Consider the following 17834-nt stretch of genomic DNA (forward strand, 5'->3'; position numbering starts at 1 on the left):
TGTTAAAGCTACGTTACAAAGCCAAAACACAATCTGATTTGCCACTTTGTCAATCACAGACCAGTTAAGTAATCTGGGACTCCTACAAGTGTAAACACAGGTGATTACACATTATCTAACTGGAGAACCATCGATGGCACATGCAAATTGTAAACCGTCAAAATGAGTTTTCCATGAGCTATCAGATCATGCAATAAACAATAACCAGTCAAACCTAATTAATGATAATTTAATTTCTTTTGAGCATTTATTTTCTTCATGATCCAATTACTGTAAATGGTACTGAACAAAGGAAAACATCAGTAAACCATGGTCTTACACTGGAACTTTCAACATGATATCATTTATTGTTTTACTGAGGAACTCTAAACATGATACTGTTTTGTATATTTAATTTGTATTTGTTAGTTTTTTCCCCATGATTATATGCTATATATAATTGTGTTTTGAGCTTGAACTTGTCCAAAATCTAGTTCACTATGTATCTGACCAGTGGCTTTTATTTTGTAAACAAAGAGTACATAGTTAACATTTCTCTATGACTGGGTTAAATATCATGATCATTATCAATGGAGGTAAACATGATGTCTATTTGGGTCTGGGTCTAGGACATTGGTATTCCCTATGGAAATACCTGTCTACTTTTTTTTATGTTTCCCATGTTCTTTATTATAATTATAATAATAGATTTTATCTTGCTGACAACTTTGAATTTTATAGATCTGAGCTTTTGACCATCATCCTGATTCTACTTTTGTGTCTTAGCTTTTTATGTAATGTTGTTTATTTGAGAAATCCTGTTAGTTTCGCACCATAAAGGTATAATAATACAACCTATTGTCTAAATGATACTGACAATCTATGGTCCTACTGGGAGCTCTAAACGTGATACATTCATTAAAAATACCATCTTCCTGTGCCTTTCTTGCCATATGCAAAGAACACAAAGTGCTTCTGAGATTCTGGTTTTCACATTTGATGGTTCCAGCTTTTATTCAGAATCTCTACATCAGAGAGAGGTATCCCATAAAGATCTTTCCCCACATGAAAATAACTAAAAACAGATCATGCAGGTTAAATGCAGGGTGATGGGATTTCTTTTGCAGATTTCCTATCAAACACTTGTACTGCACTGAGTCAGTTTACCAGGTTTTATTTCCTTTAAAAAAAGAGAGAGAGAGATAGACTCCTGACATTGAATTTTCATCATACCAATCTTGATTTGCAGCTGTTTCTAGTGTGGCTACTTTCAAATAGGAAGTAAGATAATATTTGTTTGTCCTACTATACACATATTAAAACATATTTGTTCCTTTCCACACCATTATCTTCATGATTTCATTTATAGTTTTCCCTTCTATTGAAAATCATCTGAAATATTAAGATCAATGATTGGTTCATCATAATTAATCATGCATTAATTTTAATTGACTAGAGATAATTTCCATGTTCTTTTCATGGACAAAGCCATTATCGCATGTTTGGTAATGGCTAAATTGTACCCTGGAAAGTGTACCAGTACATGTATCATCTGCCATGTATCTGTGCTTGGGTTCAACTAAATTACTGAAAACTCTTAACTGGAAGCAGTTCAGGCCTTCAATATAATTCATGAATACTTGCAAAATGAGAGTCAATTAAGGAAAATTCAAGTTTATGTATCAAGCTCTTGTATCTTTTTTCAAGTGCTAAATTTTCCAGTGATAGGCATCAAATCAATGTTCAAACTGCTTAAAGTATGTAAATTCAGCAAAATACATACATGCATAATTCCAAAATGTAAAATGAAGCTTGTTTTGGCATTGATTTTACCATGAGATATGTTATTTAGCATGCTACCTAATACTGCTGCCATAGATATACTAGTCTGAGTTTCTTCTGACCTTTCCCACCCAGTTTCAGATATTTGGATATGTTGGGGTGTAACTGTCCAAACATCTAAAATGGGGTGGAAAAGGTCAGAGAAAAATACCTGCATAACTGTTCAAAAACACTGGTCTACAGACCAATTGCTTTCGAAATAAAAGTAGTTGAACTTTACTAGTTCTGAGTCGCCGAGAACGAAAATGATGCTTAAAATTGTTGATTGGCTCTAGTTTTAAAGATACGATACTGGGCCAGTATATAGAACCTTTGATTTGGGAATGGTGGAGCGTAAGGGAGTTATAAAGGGAATGGATATCAATTAAATCCAGAAATGACTAAAATACACCTCGACTGGATCTATGAATAAATCTATGACTGAGTTTGGGCAGTACCTGGGTTTTAGGCAAAACAATGAATGATGCAATCTGAAGCTGGTATTGCATCATACATGATATGAATTGCATTATGTTATTCCTAGAAGTCATGGATAATGCAGCCATAACTAAGCTTACATCACTCTGCTGAACAAATTGCCCAATATCAGCTCCAGAAATCATACAGTTTCATGCTGAGTCTTATTTGTCAGTGTTTGATTTTGCAAAGGGACAAATATCTGTTTAGCAAAAGTGAGCAGAGATGCCTCGTACTTGTGTGCATATAACTTCTGAAAGGGTCTGTGGTGAAGTGACTATTCCATCTCAAAAGTGCAGTATAACCATTATGGTTAAGAAAACCTATCACCTTTTTTTGGGCTGCAAAATTGGAGATCAGGACAAGAGGTGGGCTCCACACATATGCTGCAACACTTGTGCAACAAACCTCTGCCAGTAGTTGAACAGGGAAAAGAAATCGATGCCTTTTGCAGTGCCAATTACTTGGAGAGAGCCAACAGATCATATCAACAATTGTTACTTTTGCATGTTGCCTCCAGTTTGGAAAGGTGTGTCAAAGAAGAAAAAGTGGACTGTGCATTATCCAAACATTCCATCAGCTATACATTCAGTGCTCCATGGAGAAGGACTGCTTGTTTCTGATGCACCAGAATCATTCTCACTTGAGTCAGATGAGGAAGAGGATGAAACTTCTAGTCCTGAACCATCAATGTCATATGACCCATATTTTCTCCCATCCTCCTCTGAACCACACCTCATAACACAAGGTGAACTGAATGATGTCATGGATTTGGAACTAACCAAGAGTAAGGCAGAGCTGTTGGGCTCCAGACTACAGCAGTGGAATCTCCTGGCAGGTGATATTAGGGTTCCATGTTCCTTGACCATCAAAAGGATTTTGTCCCATTCTTCTTCATGGAAGGTGATAGCGTAGCCTGCAACAACATCGATGGTGTGATGGCAGCCCTCAACATCGTTCATGATCCAGATGAGTGGAGACTGTTCATTGATTCATCGAAGTTGGGTCTTAAATCTGTTTTCCTGCATAATGGCAATGTTTTGACATCAATTCCTGTTGGTCATGCGGTCCACATGAAGGAAACCTATGAAAACATGAAACAACTTTGAGGTGCATTAACTATGACCATCAACAGTGGCAGCTTTGTGGTGATTTGAAGGTTCTTGCTCTCTTGATTGGTCTGCAGACTGGATACACAAAGTACTGCTGCTTAATCTGTGAATGGGATAGTTGTGCAAGATATTCCCACTACATCAAGAGAGATTGGCCACTCTGACAGTTATTGGAGCCTGGGAGGAAAAATGTTCAGTATCCACCACTTGCTGAATCAAGGAAGATTTTGTTACCACCCTTGCACATCAAGCTTGGACTGATGAATAACTTTGTCAAGGCCATGGACAAAAAAAAGCAACTTCCAAGTACCTCGATGGAAAATTTCCAAGGTTAAGTGAAGCTAAAATAAAGGAAGGTGTCTTTGTTGGTCCTCAGATTCATGAAATTCTTTGAGATAATGCATTTGTTTGTGCACTGCATGGAAAAGATGGCATGGAAAGCCATTCCAAAAAAAATTCTCCGAATCAATAAGGTAGACAACTACAGGGAGTTCAATAAGGTAGACAACTATAGGGAGTTGGTGGAAAACCTTCTCAAGGCATACAAAATCCTTGGTTGCAACATGTCACTGAAGATAATTTCTTGCACTCTCATCTAGATTTTTTCCACTGAACTGCAGAGTGATTTCACCAGGACACAGCAACAATGGTGAAACGCTATTAGGGCAAATAGAGCCCATCGATGCTTGCAGACTATTGCTGGTCAGTGACAAGAGATGTTCCATTACATGAATACAAGAGACAAGCCAAGAAGTGCTGAGTAAGCACTGAATAAGGACTAAACTATGTGCTTATACTTATATAAAAGTTTTTTGCCTTTTCTTTCATAATAAATTTTAGTTATATAACCCTTCTGCTGTTTTTTAAAGTGTTACATAAACAGAACTCCACAATATACACAGACATAAAATGTAAAAACTTAAATATCTTGGAAACAGTAGCCAGTCAGATGTTTTAACTGTCATATTTGAATTCAGCACATCAAAATCCATAATAAATAGCACATTTTATCTCTGGAGCAGACAACTTCTAAAAAATTGTAGACCAGTGATATCTAACGCAGGGCGGAAAAGGTCAGAGAAAACCACCAGCATAACTGCCCCAATATCTAAAATTGGGTGGAATAGGTCAGAGAAGAGAAATACACCAATATAAATGTGTCCAAATATCTAATGTGTGATAGAAAGGGTTAGAGAAAAACACCAACTTTCCAAATATCTAAAATGAGTGGGAAAGATTTGAGAAAAACTGTACACATACCTTTCAATTATACACAGCACACTAGGGCACAACCATTATGTTTTCAAGAGGAAGCTGGATTTCTTATTTGTGTCCATACATTTTATAACCAAATAATTAAATATTTTTTCCTATATCATCTTCACTGAAGTAAAATAAGTTACTTTAACTACTCTGTGTGATGACTTGCTCTGTGAGTATTTTTTTTTATGATGGCTAATCACAGATTCTTGTGTCACATGTTATCCTGGCAATCCCCTAAAATGAAATAGTCATCCCCAAATACTCTCATCATTCAATCTGGTTAGGCTTTTTATTCATGAACCTTTCAGTATAAAAAAACTATAAAATAGGATGTATTTAAAAATAAAACTTTGGTTATAATTAAACAAGAAAAACAATTTAGCTGTAAATATAGTTAAAAAAAATAATATTATTACTGTCCAAATGATAATAAAAGTTACATATTAACTGATAGAAAAGTATCATTGCTCCTTCTTACTCCAAAACTCCTGTACTTTAGTACAGACGTAGAGATTAATTAAAGTAAATGGTTAAAGAAATTGCCAGTAGAATTAAGATTTTCCATGTTGATTTTTTCTCCACTTGCAAAATAATTTGAGTGATAAAAATATAAATTTCAAGCCCAGCTTTACTTAATTTACAATTTATTTCATTTTATCCCACAAAAGACCACTCCGGTGGCCTAAGTTATTAGAGCATGTGCCTCAGATATGAGAGGTTGCGGGTTCAAACCCTGGCAAAGTCATACCAAAGACTTATAAAATGGCACTGTGTGTGTGATTTGGATTTTGAATGTAGCTTTAAAAAAATTCAATCATCACTACAATATCTGCAGTGTGGCAGTTTATAGTGATGTCTAGCACTGGAGCATCATGCTGCAGACATGTTGCATGATGTCCCACCCAGTCATTATTCTGACACCAGGCCGACCAGTCCAAACACTAACCTCTTATTGCTGAGCGCCTAGCGAGGCAGCTGTTAGTACCATTTTTATAAGTCTTTGGTATGACTTGGCCGGGGTTTGAACCCATGACCTTCCACATAAGAGGCAGATGCTCTAACCACTAGGATACTGGAGCAGTATAAAAATGGTATGAGCAGCTGCCTCACTTGGTGCTCAGCATTAAGAGGTTAGTGTTAGGGTTGGTCAGCCTGGTGTCATCAGTATAATGTGACTGGGTGGGATATGATATTACATGTCTGCTGCATGATGCCCCATTGCTAGACATCACATTAAAATGGCAGACTGCAGACATTGTAGTGATATGACTAAAACTGTGAAAGCTACATTAAAATCTAAATCACACACACATCCCACAAAAAATCAAACAATTAAAAAAGATGAAAACTTTAATCCTTCATAATGAATTATTAAAAGTTGTAATCAAATACAAGGTCATTTGCCCTCTCTAGCCGATCTTCTATTTATCTGAATAATCATTATATGACTAGTTTCATTCTTGTTTAAAGAGTTAAGATCAGAAAACAGCATACACCCAGATCTACCATCACACAGTGTACAAGTATATGAGGGTCCATGCTACAGTTGATTTCAAATGATCATAAACCCAGATCTGTTCTCAAATAATGCACTAAAACATAAGGGTCTACATATGATTTCAAATGAATAGTAAGGACCCAGATCTGCAAGTGCATCATGCATCATTACATGAGGGTCATGCAATGCTATATATGATTTCAAGCAAATAGTAAAAACCAAGATCCAGTGTCACATAATGAACCAGGACAGGGTCTAAGCTACATCTAAATTGTACAATATACACAGTTTATTACGATCTATGCTAAATATGATTTCAAATGAATAGCAAAGACCTTGATATATGCCATCACATAATGCATGAGTACATGAGGGTCTGTGCTTCCTATGTCAAACATTCAGTAAAGACCCTGATCTGCTGGCACAGTATGCAGCTGTGTGACTTGGTCTCTATGGCCCTGGGAGGGGCAGGGGATTTTAACCCGTTCTTAATCCTAAAGATGGGCATATTTTCCCAATGATGACCAGAATATTCCCACTTGAGAATTCTGAGACTGGTTGAAGATTCACACTACAAGTAAAATAACAAAACTGCTCCAGTGGCCTAAATGGTTCGAGCATCTGCCTTGGATGCCAAGGTTGAGGGTTCGAACCCTGACTGAGTCATACCAATGTCTTATAAAAATGGTACTACCAACTGCCTCACTTGGCACTCAGCATTAAGAGATTAGTGTTAGGACTGGTTGGCCTGGTGTCAGGATAATGTGACTAGGTGGGACATCAAGCTACATGTCTGTGGCATGATGCCCCAGTGCTAGGCATAACTATAAATTGCCACAATGAAGGCATTGTAGCGATATGACCGAAAAATTCCTAAAGCTCCATTAAAAATCCAAATCAAACATATACATCACACAAACGGCTCCGGTGGCCTAGTGGTTAGAGCGTCCGCCTTGGATGCAGGAGGTCATGGTTTGATCCTTGGCCGATTAATATCAAAGACTTACAAAAATAGTACAAAAAGCTGCCTTGCTTGGTGCTCAGCATTAAGAGGTTAGCGTTAGGACTGGTCAGCCTGGTGTCAGGATAACGTGATTGGGTGGGACATCATGCTACATGTCTGCGGCATGATGCCACTGTGCTAGGAATCTTTATAAATTTGCCACTCAGACATGTTAAAGCTACATTAAAAATTCAGATCACACACATCACACAGTAAAATAACAAACTTTTTACTGCCTTCTCACCGGTGGCCTAGTGGTTAGAGCGTCCGCCTCGGATGCGGGAGGTTGTGGGTTTGATCCCCGACCGAGTCATACTAGAGACTTAAAAAATGGTACTAACAGCTGCCTCGCTTGGCATTCAGCATTAAGAGGTTAGTGTTAGGACTGGTCGGCCTGGTGTCAGGATAATGTGACTGGGTGGGACATCATGCTACATGTCTGCGGCATGATGCCCCAGTGCTAGACATCACTATAAACTGCCACATTGCAGACATCGTAGCGATATGACTGAAAAATTGTTAAAGCTACTTTAAAAATCAAAATCACATCACATCACTGCCTTCTCATATTTTTAAGCAAATCAGTAGAAAGTACTAACAAAAATTAAAGATCGGTATTCCATGTATGCCATATTCCCAGGCAGTGTTGGGGGTTTTTTGGGGGGACACAAAAAGTACTTTTTGAGGTCCCAAAAGGCATTTGTATGCATGACCTAAAAAGAAAAATCTTTATCTAGTTGAGAAAGTTATTTTTTCACATATGCCTGTCTAAAATTACTGAAAATTCAGATGTGATGACAAGAAAGTACATTTTCATGGAAGCTTTTAAGACACTCGCAAATAAAAAATAAACGAGAGAAAGAAATATATAAGGAACTTAATTAGTGTAGTGATACCTTCCTTGCATTCATGGGGTGACATTGGGGGGCTGAGTCCCTTGATCTTGATTAGTCTGGTGCTATGACATGACAACAATGTTGCACCATGCAGTGCCAACCTTAGCAAAAGACTTAAAAAATGTGATTGTACAAACTTTGAAAAGATACCAATTTGGTTTTCTGTATATTGAGCTGTTGTTATTATTATTTGTGGTAAAGAATTCCAAGCTCTGGGGAAAAACTAAATTCCTAACTATCAGCTCATGCATAGGATACTTACGCTGATTTATTCTGGTTGATTTCTTCTAGTTCTTTTTGCTTTAATCTTTAATCAAATTGTAGCAGGGTATTTTTGCTTTGTAATGAAATGGTTGGGAAAAAAATAATAAATGTGTTTTTCCAGTGTACAATACTTCCTGGGATGCCGTAATGAACCTGGATGCTTTTGAAGTTTTCAATTTCATCGTTCAAAACCTGGGAATGGGGGTCCCACTCTGTATAAAGCATATTATAAAAAAGTTGTTTAACTAAAAACGTAAAAGGTACTTTGGTCACATTTTGAGGGCAGGATGACAAATTATGTCTTAAGTACAATTTGCTTTGGTGTATAATTCTTGCATTCGAAGGTTCCATTTCAGATCATTTTATATATGACTCCTAAATATTTTATTCATACCTGCCATATTCCAAGACAGTCATCTGGTAGAGGGTGTGGGGACTCAAAAAGTGTGTTTTGAGGGGGATCAGTGTGCATTACTAAAAAAAGGGACATTGTCTAATTGAAAATAGGTTATCTCTGTATATAAACCAACTTAAATTTGTGGAAATTCAAATTTGATAACAAAGAAAATAGAATGTTTTTTTGTAATCATTTAATACACCCACACACCCAAAATAGTTGATATACTTAGCATTGTACAATATCACCTCCACACATGTACCAAACTCACTCACTCACATACACACAATCATTTATACACAAAAATAATTATAAAAAATATACCAAGTTTCTGTTTTTAAAATCCATTGGACTGTGGAATATTTTCTTAATATGATGCAGTCTTTGCTGCTCTCAATAGTTAAGCGTGTATGTGGGGTGGGGTTGAAGGTGTGTGTGTGTGTGATTAGGATTTTTAACGTAGTGTTAACAATTTTTCAGTCATATCGCTACGATGTATGCAGTGTGGCAGTTTATAGTGATGTCTAGTACTGGGGCATCATGCCACAGACACATAGTATGATGTCCCACCCAGTCACATTATCCTGACACCAGCCCGACCAGTTCTAACACTAACCTCTTAATGCTGAGCGCCAAGCGAGGCAGCTGTTAGCACCAATTTTGTAAGTCTCTGGTATGACTCTGCCGGTGTTTGAACCCACAACCTCCTTCTTTTGAGGCAGACACTCTAACCACTAAGCTACCGGATCAGTTATAGGGGTTGAAGGTACTACAAGTGTCGTAAGTGTTCATCTTTGTACTCATTAGAGACTGGATGGGACTGTTGTTCAAACTTCCCCTAAGATCCTGCTGAATTTTTTCAGCACAGAAAATGATCTTTCTACATCTGTATTGCTATGAGAGAGAGAGTCAAACATGCTGGATGGCATTGCTATGTCAACAGATGTCATACACTCAAGAATGACTAAATGTTGATATGTGATCTGCACTGTGCAGAATACAATTTATTCTCTCATCTCACATAGTCAAATACCATCCAGGAGTATGAATTTTTTTTAGTTTTGCTAGGCTTTGCTAATTTTGCAGATTGTTCATCTCTTCCTAAATCACAGCTGCATCTTTACATTTTGCCTTAAAAACTGAACCATGCTTGCACACTTTCTGACATCAGCAATAGTCATGTTAGATGTTTTATAGATGCAGTAAAATCCAACTTCAAAGAAATAATGCCACTAGTCACCAACTTGCCAGTGATCTTTAATAATGATGGCTTAAATATTTCTATTCATAGCAATGTGGAATAACTATTTTATTTCAACAAGCATCTCTATGACTGCACCTAACTCAAACAAATTACACCTAGATTCAAATTAGCCTAATGGACTCTCTCACATCAGATTAATAGGACCCGGCAGGGCATCATCTTGGCTATTTTCAGCCAATTAAGTAATGTGCAAAATGGTGGTTGCTTACCTTTTAATTGACTCCATGATATTCAGATGTATAAACTGCCCCTACAATAGTTTTACTTGGCTCGAAGCAGGACTGTTTATAACTGTTTATACAGAATACATGCTTCTGTCGTGTATAGTGATGTCAAAATATATATCGTATTTTTCTAAACATAAGGAGATCAGAGTGTTTGGGAGTAAAAATAATGTTTTCACATGACACACAATGTTACGGCAAGTATGGTAATCAATGCAGTTATACTGTGGAAAAATGTATACCAACTTTGCTGCAGTGGATTCCCCAATCAACATGTTCTTTGAGGCAATATAAGAAGGCATTTGACAGGACAAGGCATGCAGCCTTGTGGGTGACCATGAGACTGTACAACATCAATGTCAACCTCATCATAGTAATAGATGACAAGGCCACCAGTACAGTATACTTCAACGGCAACATAGGGGACTGGTTCAGAATGACAGTCGGAGTCAGACAAGGCTGTCTGCTCTCTCCCACATCATTCAACATCTTTCTGGACAGAATCATGGCAGACATGCTTGAAAAGCACGAAGGGACAGTCAGCATCGGGGGCAGAACAATCACCAATTTACATTTTGCCGATGACATTGATGGACTAGCAGGAAATGAGCAAGAATTAGCTAGCTTAGTAGAAAGCTTCAACAAAATGTCTGCAGCCTACAGCATGGAAATCAGTGCAGAGAAGACCAAAATGATGACCAAAACTACCAAAAGCATCAGTATTGACATCAGGGTCCAAGATACGAAGCTAGAAACAGTCCACAACTTCGAGTATTTGGGGGCAACTGTAACAGATGAAGGATTGAAGCCTGAAGTCCTCTCCAGGATGACACAAACAGTAGCACTGATAAAACTGAGGCCCATCTGGAACGACAAGAACATCGCACTCAGTTCAAAAGTCAGACTGATGCACTCACTGGTGATCGCCATATTTCTCTATGCCTGCGAATCATGGACCATAACAGCTGACTTAGAGAAAAGGATACAGGCCACAGAGATGAGTGTGTGTGTGATTTGAATTTTTAATGTAGCTTTAACAGTCATATGTCAGTGAAGTCTAGCACTGGGGCATCATGCCACAGACATGTAGCTTGATGTCCCACCCAGTCACATTATCCTGACACCAGGCCAACCAGTCCTAACACAAACCTCTTAATGCTGAGCACCAAGCGAGGCAGCTGTTAGTACTATTTTTGTAAGTCTTTGGTATGACTCGACCAAGGATCAAACCCACGACCTCCCGCACCCAAGGCAGACGCTCTAACCACTAGGCCACCGGAGCAGTCCACAGAGATGAGATGTTTCCGAAAGATCCTTAGCATCACATACAAAGACCATTTTACCAATGAAGAAATATGGCAAAGAATAAGACAAGCCATTGGGCCCCACAATGACCTCCTGATCACAGTGAAAAAAATGTAAACTGAAGTGGTATGGGCATGTCTCATGATCATCAGGACTTGCCAAGACAAAGAATGCAAGACAATGTACAAGGAAGAAGAAAGCGAGGCAGGCAAAGAAAGAGGTGGGAAGATAACATTCAAGAGTGGACAGGCTTGACACTGAGTGACTCACTGAGAAAGACAGAAAATCAAGAGGAATGGAGGAAGCTGGTTGTTCAGTCTTGTGCAGTGTCCCAACAGTCAACCAGACTATGGGACTGATGATGACGAGGAGGATGATGATGATGATGATGATGATGATGATGATGATGATGAAGAGTTATGTCCCTTTACAATAGGTCAGCGTCATTTAAGCAATGTATTATTCTTACATGTGTTTTATCTAAAATATGCAATACATGCTGATTTCTATAAAACATGCCAAAAGAATTCAAAAGAACATTATGCATCATATTTACAAGCCCTACCATTATTTCTAAATGAAATCCCTCCACAAAAGGTGAATTTCCATCCTAAATTTCAATTCTAGAAAAGTCTCTGCTCTCTATTCATTCCAATAGATCAGAAAATAAGAGATACAGAATATGAAAGAATTTGGTCCCATTTTAAAGGAAACATCTGTTTGTACAAAACATTGTAAAACTCGGCTTATTGTAAGATTCACAAAAATCACTTCTAAATGTAGATCTTCACCTCCACCCCCCCGGTGACCCCTTTTGTGCTTTGGGGGAAAGTATAGACTGGTCTACTGTTCAACATTGCTCAGTAACTCCTTTACAAAATTCAGTTCACATTACGACAACTCTTACCAACATTAAAAAGTGCATAAGTTGTGCTCACTAATAGTAATACGCATGTAGTCTTCTTTTTCTATTCCTCTGAATATTCCCAATTTAGAATGTTTTCATGCAGATTTCCCCGATTCCAAAGGCTCCAGGCCTCACTTTGGAAATGTCAGGAAAATCACTGTCTAAGCTGTCTGTAATGGGTTTACTTCATATATGAAATTATACTACAGTACCAGTTGAGTTTATTTACTCTGTTACAGGAGGATGAACTTTCCAACAGAAGGCGACTCTCATTATTTGTAATGTCTGTTGCTGCTGAAGCTGCTATTTTACTCTTGTTTAACTAACAGCAATGATTAAAGACATTGATATAATTTACTGGATCTAAATTCATATGAACCTTGGTCTCTTTGCTGATGATTATTGCCAAACCTGACAATACAATCATTGTATGTACCCAAGTATAAGTCACATCCAACTGCAATCAGCACATACTCTGATCTGCTGTTGAATAATGCGACATCAGATCAGAGTCTCTCTTGTTTATTAAAAATGATTACTCTTATAGTACAAGTCACATGGGTCAAGTATGCACATTTACTCTTTTAAATTAAATATAAATTGTTCTTTAAAAATTTAACACTAATTTTCTTTAACCAAATCTATTCAGTCCAGATTATTGAATGCTCTGCACCTTAACTGTCACCAAGAAACTTCCATACAAAAATTGTCTATCGTTATGGACTTTTACAATGGTGCCATGTAATAAACTGAGGTCAAAATAAGAGTTTGTCAAGTGGAATCATTACAGTCAAGGGTAGTATGAATTTGTTTATCAATATGCATAGCTTTCATTGTGACATCACTGCGTGCAACATTCAATCCAGATTGTACTGGATCACACCTTTAGGTTCATTTCATCCAAACATGTCTAAGTACTTTAACACTGATTACGCTGTTTGGACCTCTCGGGGTGTCTAAATAATGACCTTCCAAAGGATTATGGATGTATACAAATCCAAATGAAGTGAATACTTGCCACTTAAAGGTATGTAGAATCAAATTCTAAAAAATGACACCCATTACTGAAATAGTAGGTGTTGAATGCCTACATGATTCATGTGACTTGTACTATAATCAGGGGAGTCCTAAAAGTCTGCATTGTTATAGCAAGGTCCTTTACTATAACACTAATCAGGGGAGCCATGAAAATTTGCATTGTTATAGCAAAGTCCCTCATTATAACACTGATCAGGGAGTGTACTGTGTTTAATAGCATGGTCCCTTACTACAATACTGATCTGAGAAGCCTACTCATTTGATTAATTGGCCAAACAAGTTAGCTTTTGTAAAAAGCATTGTGCTGAGGTGCATCACTTGAAAAAAAAACAAATTTAAGCACTATAATGGGATTCATCAGTACTGTTCATGATATACAAAAAAGTCACTGTAAAGTGAAGGACCACTGTATTTCAAACCAGGTCTAAATGAAATGTGATATTGGTACATGTAATACTTACTCTACGTAACTTGGGATGAGACAAGATTGCAACTTTTTTTAGTGAATCACTTCACTAAGTAATAGTGATGAGGAATCTTGTGTTAAGTATCCATTCTCGTTGTTGCCCAAGAAAAGCCAGCTAATGAATTTTAGTTCTTGCTTAACCAATATGTGTTAAAGAATCAAAGACGTGACTAATAAAAAAAATTATAATCTTCAACCTCAAACCCGGCTTAAATGCTTCTCCAGATTTGCAGAAATTTATAGACGGAAAGTATGCAGTACAACTGACAGGTGTACTCTTTCATTACCTATCATTGTTGGCAAGCACATGCCATTATATTTTATCATCATTCACTAGTGTAAACCACACCTTTGCAGTTAAATTTATGGCTTTAAAAAAAGGGTGCATAATTGGCCAGTGAATAAACAAGAAATAAACATTGACAAGAATGTTCCCTCATTTGAAGGTGCGGTGCATATTTCCTCCATTATTAGCGTTTGATGTACCATAGTTAAATTAATGCTCAAAATAAACAATTTGCAAGTTCTGACAATAACTGGGATGTGATAATTATATAATCTTATTTCATAAATCTGATGGACATTTATTTATACAATGGTTTTTGGACCACTCAGCTATAAGCAGAGTGGGCCCATTAACATTCTTCACCAATAATTAACTTGGCCTACCCAAATCTGCCCATAATGAACTTGGCCCATTACATACTCGGCCCACGTTTTATATAATAGTAATGTGGATGTTCTCTTTTTCAACAGTCATTTCATCTTTTGAAATCTGTATATGTTTTCTTCAAAGGTATATTATTTTGTAATAGAAAAATAGGGAAACATTTCATAATCCACAATTAATTAACGTGGATACTGTATAATTAACATTTTGAAAAAGTCCTTGTCCTGCTGCTCTGTTAATTGTTGATTGAGTTAAGGTAGCTGGTGTGTACTAAACTACTTGTGATTGTAAACATGCGTTGACACGTGTGAATCTGATTAAAGTCGCACTTCCTATCCATATACATGTACCATAAATTTTGTATCAAAAGTGAATATTTTCCAGCATTTTAAGTTTAAAACCTGTCTGCCCTTGTAAGGGTGCTATGTTTATAAGGAGTAATAGATATCATTTTAAATACAAAAAGACAGAGACAAAATATATATTTCTAATTCTTATGAATTTATTTTAAATTTTTAAAATATTTACCTGTCTTTGCCCTATCTTATTCCTTCTCTCAATACTAACCATAATTAAATATTTTATTAATATAAATTTATTATCAGTAGTAAATAGTAAACGTCCTCTTTTCTTGACCAAATTTAGTACCCATTAAAGTCTATAGGATGACGAACTTTCATCTGGAAGTGTTTTGATGACATTTAAGGTGCCAAACATTCAACATTCAGGAATGAATTGACTGGTTAAGATACATTAGTAATAAATTGTAGAACAAGTAATATTTAATTTAATCTAAGTAAATGAGTCTATATGACCAAGCTGACACACACTTTAATTAACTCCAAGTGTAAACAGTTGACAAAAACAATCAAAACATGCAATATTTCGACTTGTTATTCAAGTCATCAATAACAATAAATTGTTTTCTGTTTATTGTTCAATAACAAGTGTTACAAAGCAACACGGTTTTCGTTATCATTTTATTAGGTGATAATAAAATTATATGCATCATTATCCATCATATACTTCATTATAATGCTACCTCACTGTAAGGTGGTATACTCTATCACTACTCTACAACGTTATAATGCTACCTCACTGTAAGGTGGTATACTCTATCACTACTCTACAACGTTATAATGCATCTATACATGGCCGCAACAAATTCAGCAATCTTAAATGGAACCTGAATATATGTGCTGTCTTATTTCCACTCATGTCTGTGTGACTATTTACTGATTTGGAGAAAATTAATAAAAAGCAATGCCTGTACTATCTGTATAAGAAAACAACAGGAAGTTGCACAAAAAAGTATCTGATATAAGACATTATCACAGTTTCAACCAACTGTGAGACAGAACATTTTTTATATAAATTATTATGTAACCAACAAAAAAATCTTGGATTTTTAAAATAAAAAAATGCAATTTATATAACAAATTTATATTCTATAATTAAAGGATTTTTTTTATTACTTATAGTTATCTTTTATCCTACACCTTTAAAAGAATTTTCTCATTTCAACCTTTTAAAGAATTCTTACTTCTTGACCTATTATCGTATACCAATTAAAAGATTTTTTAATCTCAACCTCTGATCTTTTATCTTGTTGGAATAACGTTTATGTTCATCTGGAGAGTTTATCTTAGTTGCATGCATGTATATGTGCATGGAGTAGGGGGTTTATGATTCATGAATCTCAAAGTAAAGGGTGCAACACTGACAATATATATGTCTGCATCTGCATTAGAATGTAATCTTCAGCAAACGAGTCCAATTTCTGACAATGTTAAAGTAAGTGCCTCCATACTATAAATTTCAAAGTCCAATTTCTGGTGGTGTTATATTACACTAATTGCCTCTGTACTATCAATTTCAAAGTCCCACTTATGACAGTGCTTTGTTAAACAAAATGTATTTGTACTATTAAATTCAAAGTCCCACTTCTGGCAGTGCTTTGTTAAACAAAATGTATTTGTACTATTAAATTCAAAGTCCCACTTCTGGCAGTGCTATGTTAAATAAACTGTATTTGTACTATAAATTTCAAAGTCCCATTTCTTGCAGTCTTTAGTTAAACTAATTGTCATTGTACTATCAATTTCAAAGTCCCATTTTTGGCAGTGTTTTGTTAAATTAATTGCCTTTTGTACAATCAATTTCAAAGTCCCATTTTTGGCAGTGTTTTGTTAAATTAATTGCCTTTTGTACAATCAATTTCAAAGTCCCATTTTTGGCAGTGTTTTGTTAAATTAATTGCCTTTTGTACAATCAATTTCAAAGTCCCATTTTTGGCAGTGTTTTGTTAAATTAATTGCCTTTTGTACAATCAATTTCAAAACTGAAATCATTTCTATCAGTTGGATAAATGGTACAAATGCAATGCCAGTAAAGCACTTAAATACTAGATATATTATATATAATTAGGTGTCTTTCTTGGCCTATTTCAAATTTGGAAGAACCTATATTAAGTAAATTTTAAAATGTTTAAGTTCTGAGGACACCAAGTTTCAAGGTTTCAGGTTTCACAGATTGCTGAGTAACAACTTTTAGGTGCTACAATTGATAACAACATGACTACATGTACATGCATTGCTGCTACTCTGTCCTTAACATCATTCACAAGGATTTCTTGAAGGTTTTAAAACTCTATCAGCCAAAAAAGAATCCCACAAAATAAGGTAAGACCATTTCTTTTTTCCACTGCTAAGCACTAAAACTATCTCTTATATTCTCAAGCAATAACATAATTTTCAAAATGTCCAGCCATACTGGAAGTTAGATTGGCACAATTTGCATTCAGGATAAGAAGTCTTCTGGTGAAAACTCCATGTCAATACAACTTTGAATACAAAGTAGCAACAAGAAGATTTTCAATATATTATTGATATATATCTGTTGTTGGACACTATTTTCCAAGTGTGTATACCAGTAATATAATTCTGTTGTTGGACACTAGTTTCCAAATGTGTATACCAGTAATATAATTCTGTTATTGGACACTAGTTTCCAAATGTGTATACCAGTAATATAATTCTGTTGTTGGACACTATTTTCCAAGTGTGTATACCAGTAATATAATTCTGTTGTTGGACACTAGTTTCCAAATGTGTATACCAGTAATATAATTCTGTTATTGGACACTAGTTTCCAAATGTGTATACCAGTAATATAGTTCTGTTGTTGGACACTATTTTCCAAATGTGTATACCAGTAATATAATTCTGTTGTTGGACACTATTTTCCAAAT

At 36.0% G+C, this 17834-nt stretch overlaps 2 protein-coding genes across 4 annotated transcripts in view; one reads left to right on the forward strand and one right to left on the reverse strand.

The window, feature by feature from the left end:
- LOC149776990 (5-taurinomethyluridine-[tRNA] synthase subunit MTO1, mitochondrial-like) overlaps positions 1 to 17834 on the reverse strand; it is a 281547-nt gene that overhangs the window by 124876 nt on the left and 138837 nt on the right. The gene's annotated exons all lie outside the window — the stretch shown is intronic.
- Positions 1 to 17834, forward strand: part of LOC149776991 (uncharacterized) — a 102728-nt gene that overhangs the window by 19589 nt on the left and 65305 nt on the right. The window lies entirely within an intron of this gene.

This window comes from Sinohyriopsis cumingii, chromosome 18 (assembly GCF_028554795.1).
Source record: "Sinohyriopsis cumingii isolate HCF-2022 chromosome 18, ASM2855479v2, whole genome shotgun sequence".
NCBI classification, from domain to species: Eukaryota; Metazoa; Mollusca; class Bivalvia; order Unionida; family Unionidae; genus Sinohyriopsis; species Sinohyriopsis cumingii.